This window comes from Talpa occidentalis, unplaced genomic scaffold (genome assembly GCF_014898055.3).
Source record: "Talpa occidentalis isolate TD23 unplaced genomic scaffold, MPIMG_talOcc4v2.1 talOcc4.9, whole genome shotgun sequence".
Lineage (NCBI taxonomy): Eukaryota > Metazoa > Chordata > Mammalia > Eulipotyphla > Talpidae > Talpa > Talpa occidentalis.
In genome coordinates, this window is record NW_023605305.1 from 12,544,733 (window position 1) to 12,563,939 (window position 19,207).

Genomic DNA, 19,207 nt, shown 5'->3' on the forward strand with positions numbered 1-19,207 from the left:
AACTGCTTCTCTGGTCCCAGGACAGTGTAGTAATTCTTGAGGGCTCTTTGGAAATGAGTCTGTTCTGGAGCAGGACTGTGTGCTGTAGGGGGGTGTGGTAGACTTAGAATAGAAGCCCCCACTTGCTCACCCCTCATTAGCAGAGCAGCCTCTGGAGGCTTGTGTGGTGGTGAAGGGGTGGCTCTGGGAGACACGTGGTTCGAGTGCTGGCTCAGTCACTTAAATGCTGTGTGACCTTAGAGAGGCTGCTCTCCCTCTCTGAGCCTCAGTTCTCCATCAGTAAAATGAAGATGATCATGCAGTATGAAGAGGCCGGGTTGAGGGAAGAGGACGATGGTTGATCAGGGGTCGGGTGTGTGTGTGTGTGAGGGGGTCGAGGTAGAAGGGGGTGCCCGGCTTAGCCTCTGAAGAGCAAGACTGGTAGGCCTCAGGGAGGCTGGTCAAGGTTAGGTCTTCCTTTCGGCCTTGGCGAGACTAGGCATGGAGGGGCATTGGGTGAGGATTGAGCAGGCTGGCCCTGGGGAAGCCTGGGGACAGGAGGCCCCTCTTGCCTGGTTGGTGGAGGGAGTGAGGCCCAGGGGCTGGGCCCAGAGGCACAAAAGCCTTTCCCCTTCCCCTTCCCCTTCAACTTTCTTCCCAAATAATTCTGGAGGCTGGACAAAGAGGTCCTTGGGCCCCCCCCTTCCCAGTGCTTAAGCAGGGGCTCTGTTTAGCCCCCCATCCCATACACCCACCTCGGTCACCACCACGCTGGCCAAAGTGTGATTCCTCGGGGGGTGGGAAGGGGTCTGGGAGCATGAATGGGGCTGCGGGCCACAGTCTGGTTCCCATAGGCCCCAGGAGGAGGCCTCTTCACGGCTTCAGCACGAGGCCCTTTGGGGGTGGGGGCAGCCTCTGCAGCCCGACACGTTTGTGCTGCTGACACTGTGGCAGGGTCACTGCGGATAAAGGCACTGCCCAGACCCCGGGCCCAGCCTGGAATGGGGCTTTCTTGTCAGAGAGGAGCTTTTCTTCCCAGCACACTGTGGGGCGGCGGCAGGGGGTCACCCGGCCTCAGAGGATAATGGAACTTCATTGATGGAGACACAGGGCCCAACCTGCCCCCCCAACCCCCACAAGAGCTGGGGGAGGGGTGAGGCTGGGGGCAGCCGGTTGGCTCAGAAATCTCAGCTGCCACCTTGGCAGTGGCTCTCTGGGTAGGTTCTGAAGGGGAGACACAACCAAGAACTTGGGACTCCCCTCTACCCCCATTCCCAAAAGCCTCTGGGTAAATGTGAATCCAGCCTTTGGTCTGACTAGGAATCTTGGACCAGTCTTCCAGTACCTCAGTTTCCTAATCTGGGTAGGGGAGCCAAGACCTGGGCCAGAGCCTACACACTGCTTTTTATCTGTGCCCCGTTTTCCCCCGGCCATTCCTACCACCCTCTGACTCTCTCAGCATCCCTGCAGTCACCACCCAAACTCAAGGCCTTACCTTCCTCTCCTGGACCATCTCAGTGACCTCTGCACCCTCTAGAGCATCGCCACAGAGCCTGGTGGACGGCAGCCCAGGTCATATTACTCCCCTGCTCAGACCTTAGGCTCCTTGTCTAAAAACCAGTCAACCCCTCCCCCTGGCTCACCAGCTCATTGTGTGATGACCTGGCCCTGCTGCCCTCCCTGCCTGTCCTTGTCATTCTCATCCACAAACTCTAGGTTTCATACCTATATCTCATAAACACCCATGCCCCCAGACCTTTTGAGGCCTTAGCTGTCGCCTCCAAGGAATGCCCTTCTCCTGCTTCTCTGTCTGCAAAACTCCTAGTCGTCCTTCTTGGCCCCACTCAAATGTTCCATCCTCAGTATATCCTGCTCTATGCCCACCCTCAGTCCTTGCTCCACAACTCTTCAGAGATGACCTTACAACACCACATGGGATGATTCATTTTGTCCACACTGACTTCCCCATTGGACTGGAATGCAGAGACAGCCTTATCTAATGGTTGCTGAGCCGCCCATGCCTCTCACAGATCTGTTACCAGCCGACTCTCACCCTGATGTTTTATGAATGAGGGAATGAATGAATACACTGTCTGCCCATAAAAATAACTTCCTCCTCTATCCTCGAAGCTTTTACAACTCATTGCGACGCCCCCATAAGACCTTGGAAGTGGGAGGAAGTGATGAGAATGCACAGGCTGCTCCGATGCATCTAAAACTAGGTAGGCGCTTGAGTGAGACTGGAGCTGGGTCTCGAGCCAAAACGAGGTGGCTCTGTCATGGCCAGCCTCGAAGAGGTCTTTGAGCACATGCCCTGCCTTGATACAGAACCTAACAAAACCACTGAAAGGTGAAAAGTACCAGCTTATCTCCAGGATGAGAAATTCCCACTCTGGGGCCTAAGGATTTGGGGGGTCCAGCCTGGCTCAGGCCTCTCTTTGGGATGATTTATACAGAAGCACAGATGGCTTTATTCACTTGGGAGTGTGTCTGGTCTTAGCTGCTTTCTTTCTTTTATCATTTTCTTATTCCTAAATATGCCTGGCTCTGTTCATATGCGCCATGATGTTTCCAAAGCCAGAAAACCTCAAATGTTCTTAGTCCCAAGCCTCAAGCATCATTTGTAAATAATTCTGGTGATGGCCATGATAGTGACCACTTCCGTCTCTGCACCGGGTACCAGGCTCTGCTGGTTCTGCTCCTTGTGGTAGGTGCTACCATTACCCCCATATTACAGATGAGAAAACTGAGGCTCACGGAAGCAAAGTCATTTCCCTGAAGTCACCCAGCCAGTAAGTGGCAGAGTCAGGATTCAAACCGACACAGTAGGTCTGCGCTTTCCTGTCCCAGCAGCACACTGCAGCCAGGGTCCTTACTCACTGGCAGACATTCACCAACCACAGTTGCTAGTATTAGTCATTATGATCATTTATTCACTCCTTACATTCAACACATGTCTGTTGAGGACCTGCTATGTGCCAGGGTTCTGTTGTAGAAGTTTCTAGGAGGGATGAGCCTTGAGCTGAGCCTTGAGGTTGGCCAAGAAGAGAAAAGGTGCTTCAAGCCACAATCACACAACCCCTGGGACTGATGTACCCCCATAGTTTTGGAAAGGCAGATCATGGCCTCAGGGTCCTATATTTTGGCCTGTTGGGGATGTAACGGGGCATCGATTAGCCTACTGAGTCCTCCTTAGGGGGTTCGAGTTGGACCCTGATAGCTTCTAGTTTTAGCTCTGCCCTTTTTCCCTTTTCTCCACATCACCCATCCCTGAGCCTCATTTCTGAAAGGGCTACCCAGCCCTAGCTCAGCCAGGAGCTCTTCCGGGGGGTGGGAGTGGGCTGGACTCAGTTGAGCTGGGCATTCCTGGTGCACTTGCCATTGGGGCATCAGCGGAGAAGCTGGTCAGAGCCACACACACACCAGCCCCGAGCTGGGAGTGGAAGGCAGCCTCCCCTCCCCCACACACCCAGCCCGGCCTGGAATCAGACTGGGATTTGATGAGTGATTCATAACCTGATGCTGCAGAAAGTTGTGTTGGGCCGCAGAAGGGCTGCCCGGGGTTTGTGGTTTTGAACGCAGAGAAGAATTCCCTCGTCGGCTCAGGGTAGGATAACTTACTTGTTGAGAGAGACATTTTCACAAAATAAATCCTTAGAGAAACCAGGCGCTGAGGCAGGGAGGCCTGGGGAGGGATTATCTAAATAAACCCTGTTTTTGAAGCTTCAGGCCCAAACGATCTGCCTGAGTCTTGTGTTGCTTCCTTGTACTCAGCTTGCGGGCCCCCAGTGGCCCTCAGATCCTTTTCAGCGGCACCAGCGCCCCAGGCCCTTTACATCTGGGTGATGTCCCTGTCGTTTGGCCTCAGTGCCAATGCTTGTCAACTCTGGTCTTGGGGTATTGTTTTTCTCTTGGGCTGGGGGGTGTCATGATTTGTCTTATCCATGTTCAAAAACACAAACAAGTTTGCTATTCCTGTTTCGGCCAGGGCAGTTCTTCCTTTAGTGGGACTGACCTGCTCATCGCTGGCTCGAGCTCCTTTGGACCCTGCCTGTGAGAGGCCAATGCACCTCCGTGGTCACTGTGCCCCACAGTGCTCAGAAGGTTGGACTCATTGCCTCGGGGCCCCGAAGTCTAGCAGGTTGAAGGTAGCACTGCTGTGGGGTCAGCCGTAAGCAAGCATAATCTCCCTTAGTCTATCGACCAAACTTCCTCTATATGTTTCTAGATGCCACAGGGGCACGGAGGGCACGGTGCTCAGCCTAGACCCACTCACCTCGTGTCCTGCACCCTCCCTGCCTGGTTGCCATTCCTGTGCTCTCTCTGACCTTCATAGCACCCCACCTAGCTGCTGCCTCTGCCTGGAGTGCCCCTCCCGCCCTCCATTCTCTCCGAGAGCCCCACCCTCCACCCTGGAGCCCTCCATTTAGAGCCTTGGAATCTTTCTTCATCTCTCTGAGCCTGGTTTTCCTCAGTCGGTAAGGTGGGGAGCAGGACAGACCCTCCCTCCAAGCTTGTGAGGTGGTACAGGTGAAATTCTTAACTTGGTGCCGGCTGGCATAAGCACCCATGACGTGCCCACCTCGGCCACAGCCAAGCCCTTCCTGTTGAGGCAGAGACTGGCACCTCCGCTCGTGTCCCCTGCTCCCTTCTGTCCACCTCTGCTCCCCATGGTGGAGGGCACAGCCCATCCTCAGGGACTCCTCCCCAGCAATAGCGGCCTTGCGATGCAGGTGGCGGTGGGGGGCACTGTATGGCCCAGTGGATGCAAGTTAAGGGTGTCGGTGAGGCTGGTACTGACTTTGGAGGCCCCTCCAGCAACAGCCTCGGGAGACATCTCTTCTCTCACCCTGGGGCTGCTGGGACTTGTCTTCCTAAGCTGACACCCTGAGAGTCGTCAGCCCCTCCACTTTATCCTCCTTTTAAGTAAAACTCCTTAAAACTGCGTTCCTGGAGCCGTCTGTTTTCCCTCCCCTCCGACACCTGACTGCTTTCCCCCCAGCCTGCGTCCCCCAGTCTCCCTCTTATCTAAATCCCAAGCCATCTTGTCTCTTCTTGAGAGATAAGGGGATTCCCTCCCCGCCCCCCGCCCCCCCCCCCCACCTGGCCCTCCATCCCAGCAAACGCCAGATACCATAGTTACATGTTAGGTGCTTGTGGCCTGACACTTTGATTAACTCCTGGCACATAGTAGGTACCTAAGTGCTTGTTGAGTGAATGAATGGACTGTGTGACCCATCTGTTCCTCCTGTTTGGAGATTTGGAATGAAATCTGAAAGCCTCCCTCAGGGAAGGCAGGATGTACTCTTTCTGACAGCCGGGTTTTCTTCCCAGCAAGAAAATGCGATCAATTTCTCACATTGGCTCCAGTTCAGTGTAATAACAATAACAAGAGCAACAGGAATAGTTAACCTGCGCAACAGCTTAAAATGTGCCACGCACTGGGCTCCTTGCCTTCGGTGCCCATCTCTGCGACGGGCTCTCATTTACTCCACTTTAGAGGCCAGCAAGCTGAAGCTCAGTGTGGTTAAGACCCTGGTCCCCAGCAGGGAAGTGGTAGAGGCAGGATTTGAACCTGATCTGGACCTCCAAGGCCATGCACATCATTATCACTTCACACCTCTGCACCATTTTGTTTCCCTGGCAAACCTGTCCTCTTACAGATGGGAAAACAGATGGGGCTCAGAGAGAAGGGCTGGGGCCGGGCCCAGGACCCCTGCTCCTGGGGTCTGGGCATGCCCAGTGCTATCATGGCCTTGTAAAGCTCTGGACTCGTGGGCTGGTCAAGTGGCAGTTTCTGACATCAAGATTGCCCGGCTGCTGTAGGAGGACGCCCACAATGAGATCGTTGGGGACAGACAGTCCTCTCTGCATTCCCAGAGGGCAGAGGCCACTGGTCCCCAGTTGGGAATAATGGAGGGAATATTGGTGGAAAGATTGGGGGCGACACTGGGAACTGGGGCTCCACACAGTGTTTCCAGCCCGCCCCCCACCCTCACCCAGATCAGAAGGAGAACCCAGCTTATTGACTTCTCCATTCAAAGTGCTTTGATGTTGTCCTGGACTGGGAAGTTCAACCTCTAGGTCCACCCAGGGGTCCTTTTTCTATCCCACTTTGACACTGGCTCCGCTGGTACGGCCATTCAGTTGCTAAAAGCCTTTTGGGAGCTAACTCTGTGCCGGGCCCTATATTTGTGGGGGTACACTGATGATTCATGGGCCTGTCAACCCAGTGCTCACTAATGCCCCCACTACCCCCAATGCCCCTATGTCCTGATAGGCTGCTAGCCTCCAGCTCCAGCCCCTCCCCACGCACTTGCTTCCTGTAAGACCCAGCCTGAGGCACTTTACTTTCTAAGCCTCAGTGTCTTCCCTTGTAAGATGGGAGAGTCATTACTGCCTCCTAGTACATCTGGGAGAATTAAAGCAGATGAAAAACAGCTCCAAGTACAGAGCCTGGCACGTACTCAGTAGTAGTGTTTCTCCACCTCTGTAAATGGCAATTTCATCTGCTTCTGGATGGGGCCTCCAGGCTGTAAGTCAGGAAAACTGACCTGTCCACATTTATCTGAACCCCAAATTGCCCATAGAAGGTGTGGTTTTAGAAGGGTTTAAAAGTGATTTGTGGATTTGTTTCTGCTGAAAATCAGCCAGTAGTATTAAAAAAGTATCATCACATTTCATTGTTAATATGATAAATCATCTTTATCCAAAATAATACTATCATCCCATATCATGATCTCCCTAAGAAACAGTTTGAGACAATGATATCAATAAAATCAGTCAGGGCCTCCCTGGTGGCGCACGGGGTTAAGACACAACCTATGAAGCTGTCCACAGCCACTGCAGCACAAGTTCGAACCCCAGCCAGGGAGCTACCCACATGGTGCAGCAGACCTCTCCTGGCTCGCCCGCTGCTCCCCTCAGCAGTGTATTTCAGTGAGTCTACCTGTTCTGTTCCCCACTTTGTCTCTGGTGAATCCTCTCACCTCCCACACCTCTGGCTTGTACGCCAGTTCTTGTATGCATACATAAATATAAATCTTTTTTAAAATATCAGTCAGAGAACCCCTTTGGAAAACAGTTTTGCAGTTTCTAATGAAGCTAAACATGCCTACCCTGTGGTCCAGTAATCCCCCCTCCTATTTAGTATAACCCAAAGACAAATGAGTATACATGTCTACCAAGACAGATAACTAGACTAGAATGTTCCTGGGAGTTTTGCTCATGATAACCCCAAACTGGGAAAGACCAAAATGTCTATCAGCAAAGACTAGGTAAATAAATTGTGGTGTATTCACACAGAGGAATACTATGCAGCAATAAAAAAGAATCAGTCGCTATCCTGGATAAATCTCAACATCACTAAGCAGAGTGAAAGAGGTCAGACACCAAAGAATACATCTAGAGGAAATTCAAACACAGGCAAATCTAGCCAACAGCGATGGAAGTCGGGATGGGGCTTGCGTATGAAGGGTTATCCATGAGGCAGGGACACAGGAGGTTTCTGGATGATGGGTAGTAGTTTTACAGGTATATCATTGAATTTGAGAAATTCACCAAGCTGAATAGTTAAGATTTGTGCACTTAACTGTATACATGTTATGCCTCATTTGAAAGAGGGAGAAATCCAAACACCCCTCTCCCCTTTTTGAGAGTGTCACTTTGGGCAAGTGACTTCACCTACCTGAGCCTCAGTTTTCTGCAACTCTAAAAGAGGGCGCAAATCCCTATGTCATAGGGTTGTTGGAATCTCATGACATTTGTAACCTGTGCAGGGGGTCTGGCATGTGGCTGCTTGGCAGTGGGGGCCCGAGTTCATACTGTCCAGTGGGGCCCAGATTGGGCCCTGGACAGGTCAGCAGCTGTAAGCACAGGAGGGACCCGGCACCCACCCATGGAAGTGCCTATTGCATCTAGCTGGCATTATCTGGTTTCTGTGACAGTCTCCAACTAATCTTCCCCTGCATGTCTCCTGACACCCTACCACACCCCCACAATCAGTTTGCAAAGTAGGGACTCACAGGATCCGTGTAATTTCTCTGTAAGCCACAAGGCTCAGTGAGAAAGACGCTCTGCATAATGACCAAGTGTCTGCTGTGGGTGGAGGTGCAGCAGCGGGAAGAACACTTGAAATGTCTGGTGGCAGAGCAGACAGTCCTCAGAGACACTCACAGACCTGGGTCTTACATGCATCTTAGACAACTACTCCAGCAGCAGGTATAAGGGAGAATTGGCTCTGGTAGGGCGGTCAGGGAAGGCTTCCTGGAGGAAGTGACATACCTGGAGGTGGCCTGAAAGATGAATGGAAGCTGACCTGGCTCAAAGGGATGGTGCACCAAGCATAGGGGACAGAGTGACTGGAATTGAGAGGTAGAGAGAGGGTGGGAGAGGACCAGAGAGACCTATAGGGTCCTGGTTTAGCCCCACCCTGTGTATCCTTATACTTGGAGCAAAAGAAGCCATTGCAGAGTTTTCTGCAGGGGAGAGGTGAGATGGTGAAATTGGCCTTTTGTGAACATTAACAAAGCCTCCTAATGGACCACCCGCTGTGGGCCAGGACTGTGCTAGGTCCTCTGGCCATGCTCCTAGTCCTCACTAGAGATGGAGAAGCTGTCATGAAGGTGTTAAATGCTTTCTTCATGACCTTCCAGGGAGTGGAGGAGCTGTGATCCCAACCCAGCTCTGTCTGAGGCCTTGTCCACAACTCCCCACTGTGCCCTTCTGATTCACAACAGCCTCAGGGTATATATTCCTTCCCTCCTGGGCCTTGCTTTCCTCATTCCCTCAAGGGGGGTTGTGCCTCTCTCTTTGGGTGTTGCCAAGTTGGATTAAGTGACAAGAAGGTCAGAACTGGTGAGCCCCTCGGTTCAAGCCACTTCTTTTATAGAAGGGGAAACTGCGGCCTGGAGAAGCAACATGGCTGACCCAGATCACGTAGCCAGTTAGAGGCAGCGCTGATTGAAACTCAGGTTTCTGTACCAGAACCCAGGCGGAGCAGTGGACAGGGGATCTGCCTCTTGCTCCTACCTGGTAGTGGGCCAGGCAGCCCAAGGGGGCAGGCTCGTGACAGTCCACCTTGGTAGTGTGCCTGTGGATCACAGATAGGCCTGGGCCAGGCTAATTAATTAATAATATCGAGATTTATGAAGCACCTCTTTGTGCCAGGGACCGTATGAAGTGCTTTCACTGAACTGTGTATTATTTAGCCCTTGACATTGTCCGTCCCTTCCCTCCCCTCCACAGTGTGAATTGCCCAAGACCAGACTCCATCAAGGTGGGTTGACTCTGAACCCTCTGGACTGACCAGGCTATTCCAGCAACTCTTTGTCATCCTGCTTGAGGGAGGAGGGATCCTCTAAATCCCATCCGCTGGCACCTTCACACATCCGTGGGCAAGGAGGGGCTCTGAGGTGACTCACTGCCATTCACTCCCAAGTCGGGAGTGGAGCAAACACCTTGGAACAGCATGTGGCCACTGAGCCGGCATCGCCAGACCCCCCGTCACCCGGGACCTCTGCCAGCTGGGGCAGCTGTGAGCAGGCTGTTGGGACTCCACTGTAGCTAGGGAACTCAGGTGTGACCTGTCTCATCACCTAGCATGAACTCTTCTTCCTTTTGCTGGTGGCTCAGGCTCTAGAAACTGCTGTGGAGCTGAGCCAGTCTGCCGGGGGGACAGAACAGGGCAGTTCGTCAGGCCCCACTCCGCCACCACCACACTGTGTACCTCTGGACAAGTCATTTCCCCTCTCTGCATCCAGTTACCTTATCTGGCAAATGAAGCCAACAACACCCACCTGGTAGAGTTGTGCAAAGCCAGCGAGAAACCAGGCCAGGGTCTCGGCAGGACCATGTGGTGGCTAAGCACCGGTTTCTTGGTTCAAGTCCTGGCTCGACTGTTTGTTTGCCTCTTAAGCCGCTTGCTCCTCCTCTCTTGCCTCAGTTTCCCCATCTGTAAGACAGGGGCAAGTAATCTTATTGATGTCACTCGGTTATCAGGAACATTCAGTGTGTTCCCATACCTAGACCTCTTAATGCCTGACCAGAGTAAGCGCTCAAATATGTTGTGACTATTGTCTCTATCCCCCTCCACCTCCCTTTCTCCAGTCTACTTTCTGCTCACTTTGGCTGCCAGGAAGCTCAGAGTCAACACTGTTTTCTGACTGCAGGCCTTTGTATCCCAGATTCTTGGAACAATTCTCTTTCCCTCTGATGTTCTTTGTATATAAATGTAGTTCAAATGTCGTAAATAGATACATATACGTGTGTGTGATATATTTATATCTATGGATATATATATGGATATTTTTAATTGTAAGCTTCCCTCCAATTCTTTCTAGAAATAGCAGTGTATATTATATTTTATGAACACCAGCAGAATCGGCTACACACGCCAGGGGGTCTTCTGGCTGTGACTCCTTGTCTCTAGCCTGTCCCTGTTTCCTGTCCTCAGGGCCTTGCTGCTCAACAGCATGTGCTAGTGCTAGCAGAAATGGGGGGCAGGGATGGGGCAAGCTTTTCCTTTGGCGTCCCCTGCTCCCCTATTCTGCCTAACCCAGGACTGGGCACCTCATATATATCCAGGACAGTCCCGGGAGTAAGCTGAAGAATTCAGACCAAGGTGTTCAATTCTGAGGGTGACAACAACGTGTTTTTAGTTGTGTGACATCACAGAGACTGCCATGATGTCAGCTCCTACCGAGGACAGTTGTCTGTCCCCAATTTTCTTGGAGGGAGGGAAAAGAGAAGGACACTCCCTCCTCCCCATCCTCAGGGTGGCTGAGGCCCCACCCTTTGCTGTTACTTCATTCATTCATTCAACAAACATTCACTCAGCTGCGCCTCCATTGGGCTCCAACTTACACTGGGGGCTGAGGGCCCTGCCAAGGTCAGCTGGTCCCCGCCACATGGAACACTCAGACACAGAAGGGTGGGAACGAGGAGAGTGCCTGAGTGCCACAATTACTGTAATCAAGACACGTGGTGTGACAAAAGACTTCTGTCTCAAATTTTGAATTTATTTATAACAACAACGACTGCAGGCTAGCTGTGCCCGGGCTCAGCTGAGCCCCTCACCTGCATGGTCTTGTGAACCTCCCTCCCAACCCTCTGGGGTGGGTTGTTTTATTCTTACTTGGCAGATAAGGAAATGGAACAGGTCAAGGATGTGACTTGCCCAAGGCAAGTCAGAAATGGAATTTAAAATCCAAAATCCTTACTCTTCTACCTGCCATTTCCCACTTCCCTATGAAAAGAATCAGAGTGGAATCGTTTAAGTTGGGGCTGATGCAGGAAATCCAAGTGGTGGCCGTGGCAGTGGGAGGGTTTGCAGCAGGCACGGGGCAGGAGAAGGAAGAGACAGGGTGGAGGGGCTGCCACAGCCCGACCCTTCCCTGGCCTCAGATGCACCGTCTTCTCCTCCTAGAGTCCTAGGTCATCAGACCAAACTCCAGACATGCTTGAGTCCTGGGCTTACCAGGACGTTCGATGCAGCAGACTCTAGGGGAAACACGGAAATGGCATTAAATAACACTGAATCACACGCTAAGAAAGTTCCCGTCTCTTCTCCTCCACGCCTGCTGATTACTCACGGAGAAAGTCTGTTTCCTGCCAACATGTCTCTAACACCTCTCTGACAGCCCCTAATCTCCCTTTTCAAGAGGGAAAAGCAGGCCTCAGGCTCCGGCCCTATTAGGGAGCTGGAATGTTGGGGCATCAACTTGCCTTCATTGTGCATCGTTTGTTTATGCACCTCTATTTAGCAAACACACATACAGTACTTGCGAAGTACGGGTACTTCCAAATATTAACTCTTTTCATCCTCATAACAGCTTTCTGAGCTAGGTGCTGTCATTGCCTTCAATTTAGAGATGAAGACGAGGCACAGAGAGTTAAGTAACTACCCTGAGGTCACACAGTATCAAAGCAAGGATTAGGAACCCAGGCAAATGGCTCCAGGGCCCATGTTCTCAGCCACTTGGCAAGCTATTTCTGGCAGTAGGAGTCAGTGCTGGCTTTCTCCTAGTTAAAGGGGTAAGCTGATTTTTCCCTTTACTAATGAATTTATTTCAGAAAAATAGGTGAGTCAACTTTAAAAGTAAAGTGTTCTTCAAGTGGTTACATGGATATGATCAAAGTCCTAAAAGCAGTTTAGGAACAAGTGAAATTTGAGGAACTCTGGTCTAGTACAAGCCCTTCATTTGCAGGATGGAGAAACTGAAGCACAGAGAGGGAAGGATACCTCCCAAGGTCACACAGCAAGCGAGCTTGAAAGCTACCAGGGCAGAGGAGGCCCAGCTTCTCCTTGCACTCAGGGATACTAGGGTGCCAGGCAGCAGGAGTGCTGATGTAAACTTACCTGCCTGGAGGTGACTAGGCACTGTAACAGGATTCCTGTTATCTCCACTGTGCCCAGCACAGGCAGACCCTCACCCCGAGGCTCAATAATTTGGCCATGCGGCTGAGCTGACTTCCATCACATTTCCCTACCCCCTCTCCCAGGTCATGTTGCAGCCTGAACAGGGAGCTCTCCTTCATACCTTTCCAGAAGGTTCCAAGGCTTCTGCTTTACAGAGACATAAACTGACCTAGCATTCAATTCCTGTTTCTGCTGCGTACCCCCTCCAGCAGGATGCTCAGCCCCTCTGTGCTTGCTGGCCCCATGTACATAGTGGGGATGAAAACGATCAAGGGCTGCAGGCTGGGAGGATGCATGAGGTGAGGTGAGGTGAGGCGTGCCAGCTGCACAGAAAGGCAGAGGCAATGCAATGTCTGTTCTATGGAGTCACCAAGCTGCTGGGGTCACCTCTCTGTCTTAGAGGGACATTAGACCTCAGTGAAGAGGAGAATGAATTGGGGTCACGCCCCTGTCCTAGAGATGAGAAAGCCAGGGCCTGGTGAGTGGGGTCCAGCTTCTCCTGGACTAGGTCTAGAATTCCACCTGTGGGTAGTGGCCCTACTCACCTTTGGACCCTGGTTGACCTGATTCCTGTGACCTTGGGTGGGTCATTTCTCCTCCTCAGCCTCAGTTTCCTCATCTGCCATGGGATACCTACTGCACAGGGCTGTTGAGAGACTTTCTTTGCGGTGTCACAGCACTCCACAGGTATTTGTGACTCTCTTCATACCTTGTGTGGATACAAGAATCACTGTGCACACCTCTAAAACTGCCTTGCACATAAGAGATACAAAGGAATTAAAGCCACCTTTCCAGTAAGAGTCTCGGAAGAGGGCCTGATGGAGTTGGATGGAGACCGATACTTTGTTTTCCATTCGCTCTTCCAGTCAACAGTGTTTTTTTACACCGGCTGCTGGGAGAAGGCATCGCGGTATGGAAGGACGAGCCTGAGCTCTAAGGTCTGGCATATGTATTCTCTCTCCCCCTCTTCCTGGCTGTGTGACCCTGGGCAAGTCGCTTCATGTCTCTGAGCTTCAGGTTTCTTGTGTGTAAAATGTGGGTGATGATAGGACCTGTCACACCGGGTCGTTGGGATTACATGCGCCGGTGCGTGCCAACTGCTTGATATATGTCCTGGCCCGAAGGGGACTCCATACGTGGCCTATTCTCATTGTGGTGGGATTGCTACATACCAGCCCTGCACTAGGCAGACATAAGGGACCTGTGCCCAGGCCGAGGGAGCCCAGGTGCTGCACCCAGCCTGGGTGGTCCAGGAGGGCAGCCCAGGCCCAGAGCCCAGCAAAAGGAGAAGGAAGGATGTCCCCGGCAGGCGGAGCAGCACATGCAAAAGCTTGGGGTCTTGAGGGGGCGCCGTCTCCGTCTTTGGCCACACTTGGGCTGCATGTGGGGGAGAGGCAGGAGATGAGGCTGCTGAGTAGACGGACCACCCCCCGGGGACACTTTGTCGGGGAGTTTGACAAGGTTAAGGATCTTCCTCGAACATCCTTTCACTTCCCTTCAATAACCTGGCGTGGATCTATCATTCTGGTATTTATCTAAACCCTTGCTGGACCCATTTATATCCTCAGCCTCTCCAGCTTCTCAGTGTAATGAGCTCCAGATGTGGTGAGGGGGCCTTCCGAAACCTCTGCCTGGGGCCCAGAGGGTGCTGGGATTGGGGGGATGAGGGGGAACACTTACAGCCTGTTCCCCAACCTGCCTTCACTCTTACACAGGTCTAAGACATGGATTAGGGTCAGTGCTGGGCCCCCAGCGGCTCAGGGCCCCTATGGGGACCCTAAGTCCTGGGGCTGAGCATTCTGGATGCCATCTGTAGGCTCCTCATGGGGCACCCTTGAGATACTGGGCCCACTGTGACCATACCAGGAGAAGAAGAGGCAGCGAGGAAGCTCTTTCAACCCCCAAAGATAGCAGGAATATCCCCAAACCAAGCCAGAATGCGAGGACTTGAAAGGGCTCAGAAACCTTTTTGTCCTTCCATTCCCCGTTGTCAACTCAATTTCTGCTGTCTCCAGCCGTGTTCTCGCTGTTGTTCTTGAAATGACTCACTTTTCTCTTTACTGGAGCAAATGTATCAAGAAGGAAAGTCCATATCCCTGCCATAAATAAAACACCAAGATCTCTTGACACAAACAGAAGGTAACTGCAACTATAAATACAGCAGAAGCAGGACAGGCTGATCATGGTCCCGCTCAAGCCCGGCTAACTTTCAGAGCTGAGCCCCTGCAAAAGGAGGGAGTCTGGGACAGGGTTTAGAGGTGGGGGGCACAGGATGCAGGCCAAGAGTATTACAGAGCTGGCCGTGCTGGCGAAGGGGGGCTCACTCTCTAGACCTCATGTCGGGTGCTGGAGACTGACCCCAATCACCGCCAACCTCACGGCCAAGGCTACTTCCCTGGTACTTCCCGAGAGGGTAAAGGCAGGAGCCAGGGGTCTCCAGGTGAGGGGAGGAGCAGTGAGGGGAAGAGCAGCAGGTGAGGTGAGCAGCAGGTGAGGTAAGGAGCAGGAGCCCCAGAGGCAACTCTCCTTCAGGCCCTAGCCCGAGGCCGGCTTGTCTGCTGTCTATTAAACAGGCCAGCATGTTTCAAAAAGGTGTTCAAGTCTCAGAACCCCCAGGGGGTTTCCAGGGGATGGATGAGAACAGAAAAGGGAGACATGTTCTTCCTGTACTGACTTATCAAAGACAGTCATTCCCCACCCCATCTCTCCCAGACTGCCCCCCACCCGCACACCCGGCGAGAACACAAGCCCATTGAGGGGAGGGGACTTGTCCAAGGCAGCTGAACACCTGGGTCTCCTGCCCCCAGACTGACTTGCCTCCTCCAAATTCATTTTCACATACTTTTACAGGTTTTTTTTAAAAAAAAAAAAAAAAAAAACAAAAAAACAAAGACCAGGAAATGTTTTGAGATGGATGGGGGGAGTGGATCCCCAAAATTGAACAAGGAGGAAGCTACCTTCAGCCAACCTATGGTCTGGAGAAAGAACCACAGCCTCAGAAAGGCCCAGAGTTCTACCCTCTTTGCACCCCCAGTGGCGTCAGGGTGAATCTCAAGTTCTGGTCGTTTGGGAAATAACACCCAGGGAGAGAGGGCTGTGCACCAGCTTCGGGGAAGCTAGAAGCTTTGCGCGCCTATCCTGGGTCTGTCCCTGGTTGGCCACATGACTTTGGACAATTTCTTCACGGCTCACTGCCTCGGTTTCCTCCTTTGTAAAATGGGCATGACACAGTGCCTACCTCACAGCGTTGAGCTCACATAAGGTGGGCACGTAGCTGAGCCTAGGGCAAGCACTGTATGTGTTTGCTGCTGTTATTATCACCGTTATTGTTATTATGAAGCACAGGGAAGAACTGAAGGGACTAATATTTACTTTGTTAGGGTAAGGCCAAGCACTGAGCTTGTGATTTTCATGCTTCATCTAGTGCCTTCCTCAGCACCTTTCTAGGAAGGTGGGGCGACAGGGCTCCGAGAGCAAAGGTGATGTGCCCGGGGTCTCACCACTGTGGGCTTCAGCCCACATTCTGGCTCTGGCACACGGGTGCTCACTGCGTGAACTCCAGCAGTGTGGGGCAGGGGACATGCCACGGAGGGAGCTGAACCAGCACAGCCCAGGGCTCCCGGGTGTGGGCGGGACTGAGGAGCTGGCCCAGGAATTCCGGGGGAAGAAGTTTGCACTTTCTCCCACAGGCGCTGGGGAGCCACCAGCGGGCCATGAGCAGGGAGTGACATGATAAAAGGGGTGTTCGGGAGAGGTCTGGGAGGCTGCGGTTTCAGGATGGATGGGCGGTGGGAAGGTCCGGAGGGGAGGCAGGAAGCTCAGCTGGGCGGCTGGACTGGGAAGGTCCCCCGAGAGATGCACGGGGAGCCTTCACTTAGACTGACCCCAAAACCGAGGGGGCCAGGCCCTGCCCAGTCAGGACCCAGGAGTTGGGGTGCTGAAGGGGCCCTAGAGACCGAACCTCCTTCCCCTTGCCAGTTTGCAGCTTTATCTGGGAGTCTCCGGAGGGTGCCCCAGCTGGGTTGAGCAGGCCTGGCTGCCTGCAGATTTATGAGGTGTGGGGGAAGCAGGCTGGGGTAGGCGGGGGCGTGTGAGACGGGTCTGCTGGGAAAGGGGAGAGCCAGAGGATGTTCTGCAGCCAAGGACGTGCTCTGACCCCACTTCCACCTGGGAACCCAGCTGACCCCCAGCTACCCACATGCCCCGAGCGCCTGCCCTGGGCCAGGCTGGAACATGGCACCTGCTGCCTCAGTTTCTCTTCACAGATACCCTGAAGGATGAGTAGAAAGGGGCCACCTGCAAGAATCTCAGACAATGGGAGGCTGTCCCCAACACTAGATTACCAAACTGCTAGTAGAAAGAATGCCCTGGAACCTTCTCTCTGAACCAGGGTCAAAAGAAGTCTATGAAACATCAAAAGCAGATTAGAAACAGTACTTTGAGTATGATTCTGCTTGTGGCTTTCAAAGGGATAAATATGCATTTAAGCGTCTCTGTGTAGATTTGATGCACCGAGGAGTGTCTAGTTGTGACTACCCTGCGAAAGAGCTTTGACTTTTCACTTTATACCCTTTATGTTGCTTCACTGTCTTATAATAAGCAATATGCTCTTTTTCACTTAAAAGCTGTATTTTTAGAATTCAGGATAATGGCAGGGGGTGGCGTTGGAGAGAAGGCAAGCGCCCTCTCGTAGCTCATGGGGGATGGGTGGGCTGCTGTGGTCAGGGACTGACGGTGCACAGGACTTGGGGCATTCTCCCTCTGCTGAGACTTCCACCCTCTCGGAGACCCCAGCCCCCTAGGGACACCCTGCTGACCCTCACGCATTAGCTCCTGGGCTAACACAGGAACAGACAGGCTCTAGGGAATGCTGAGACAAATCGGGCCAGTCCAGGAGCATCCCCCCAAAACGGTGACCCTTAAAGGGTGATGAGATTTGACTAGATGAGGAAGAGAGCAGAGGGCATTTTAGAAGAAAGCTACACCTAGACTCTGGTTATCTGGAGTCGGGTGTGAATCCAAATCCTTGCTCTTTAACTTAACCAGCTCTGAGTCTGAGTTTTCTTACCCACGCAACGGGGATCCTGATGCCTTTAAAAACCAGGTTCTGCTCATTATGTGTGAACTATTGCATTTTAGGAAATTGGGGGTCTCAAAAGTTGGAGGTTCGCCCCAGAGAACTTGAAAGCACCCTGCCGGATGTCTAGAACCCCAACCTGGAAAGGGATTGGTAAGGGAGGATGGTGTGCGAGGACATGGAGGCAGTTCCTTCGAGCAGGGGGCTTCTGGGCCAGGTCACAGACCGCCCCTAGGCCAGTGGCCCCGCAGGGCAGGTGTCTGTTGGCAGCTGGCACTATGGGTGCTGCCTCCACTTGGGGTTTCAGGACATCGCAAAACAGGACACCAGTGTCCAGCCACTAGTTCCCACACCAGATACTGCGGCAGATCCTGACTCCCCTCTCCTCAGGGCCTTTGCACATGCTTCTTCACCTGCTTGGAGCATTTTCTTCCCCATTCATTTTCTTTCTTCCTTTCCTTTTGTTTTTTAGACCATGGAGCGCTTCACCAATTTATGAGTCACCCTTACCCAGGGGCTATGCTAATCTCTGAACTGTTCCAATTTCAATGTATGTGCTGCCCAAGCAAACACTGTCCCCCATTAATTTACTGGCTTACTTTCTCCCCTGCCTCCCAGGAGTCTTGAGAGGTGGCAGAACAACCACTAATGACCCAAGACCTTAAGCAAAAAAAAAAAAAAACAAACTTTGGCCTCACTGAACCACAATTTGCACAACTATAAAATGAGGACACCAAGGCTCTCCCCTATGTGCCCCTCGTGTGCTCCTTGTACCCCTTGGTTGTGGGGGTACCTGCTACCCTTTATTATACTTCCTGGCAGTTCGTGCTCTTGCTCTCCACCCCTGCCTTCATTGTCTGCAGTGAAACACGCCCCAGTCCCTCCTGGTGGAGGTTCTGGCACTTGTACAGCCTGGGATAAAATAGATGCTCAGTGAAGCTCTGATGAATGAATGTCCAGATTTCAGAATTGTTCTAAGAAAAGCCTGAGACTTTGCAGGTGAAAGTGCCTTGCACACCGGGAAGCATGTGCCCGACCCCACTGCTGTCATCTTCAAGGAGGCTCAGCCCATGGCCCCCTCCACGCCAGCCACCTTCCGTGGCTCTGTCCCCAGCTAGCCCACCAGGCATCTCTGAACCTTTGGGCAGAGAATTCTAATCAAAGAAGTTCGCACCCCACCCCCACCCCCATTGTGTGCTGCCACATGCTTTTGAGGAGGTGTGGGGAATGTTCTCACAAGGGGCAATTAGCAGCTGGCCTTGAAGCTCCTCTGGAGGCACCCCCAACACAGCCACACTCGCCTGTCTTCCATGGCGATCATTGGCCTGCAAAGCCTCCGAGCTCAGTATCCCATCCCTGCAGCTCCCTCTGCCCGTCCGCCAAGGCTTGTGTACCTCACAGTTTTCAGATACATCCAGGTATCTAATTTGCTGTAGATGCCAAACCTCTGAGGCAGGTGAAACAGCTGTGGTGGCTTTAGGACCTTCTGATGACAGCCTTGGGGGAGTAATGGTGTAGCTACAAAGAAGGGTCCTGTTTTCCTAGATTAGGAAATGGCAGCTCAGAGAGGAGAATTCATTCACCTAAGGCCACACAGCTTAACCCATGGTCAAGCCAGAGGGCTCCAGCTATCTCTGGAACCTGTGGTCTTGCCAAGAGCAGGTCCATGGCTGATCCAGGCCGGCTGCCTTGCTATCATCTAGAAAGCTTGTGGAAAATATAGATTCCCAGCA

At 52.5% G+C, this 19,207-nt stretch overlaps 1 protein-coding gene and 1 non-coding gene across 4 annotated transcripts in view; one reads left to right on the forward strand and one right to left on the reverse strand.

Moving 5' to 3' along the window:
- Positions 1-19,207, forward strand: part of EPHB2 (EPH receptor B2) — a 167,034-nt gene that overhangs the window by 22,901 nt on the left and 124,926 nt on the right. The window lies entirely within an intron of this gene.
- LOC119237313 (U6 spliceosomal RNA) lies at positions 17,944-18,047 on the reverse strand. Its single transcript, XR_005123258.1, has one exon. It is a non-coding gene; the product is annotated as a U6 spliceosomal RNA (small nuclear RNA).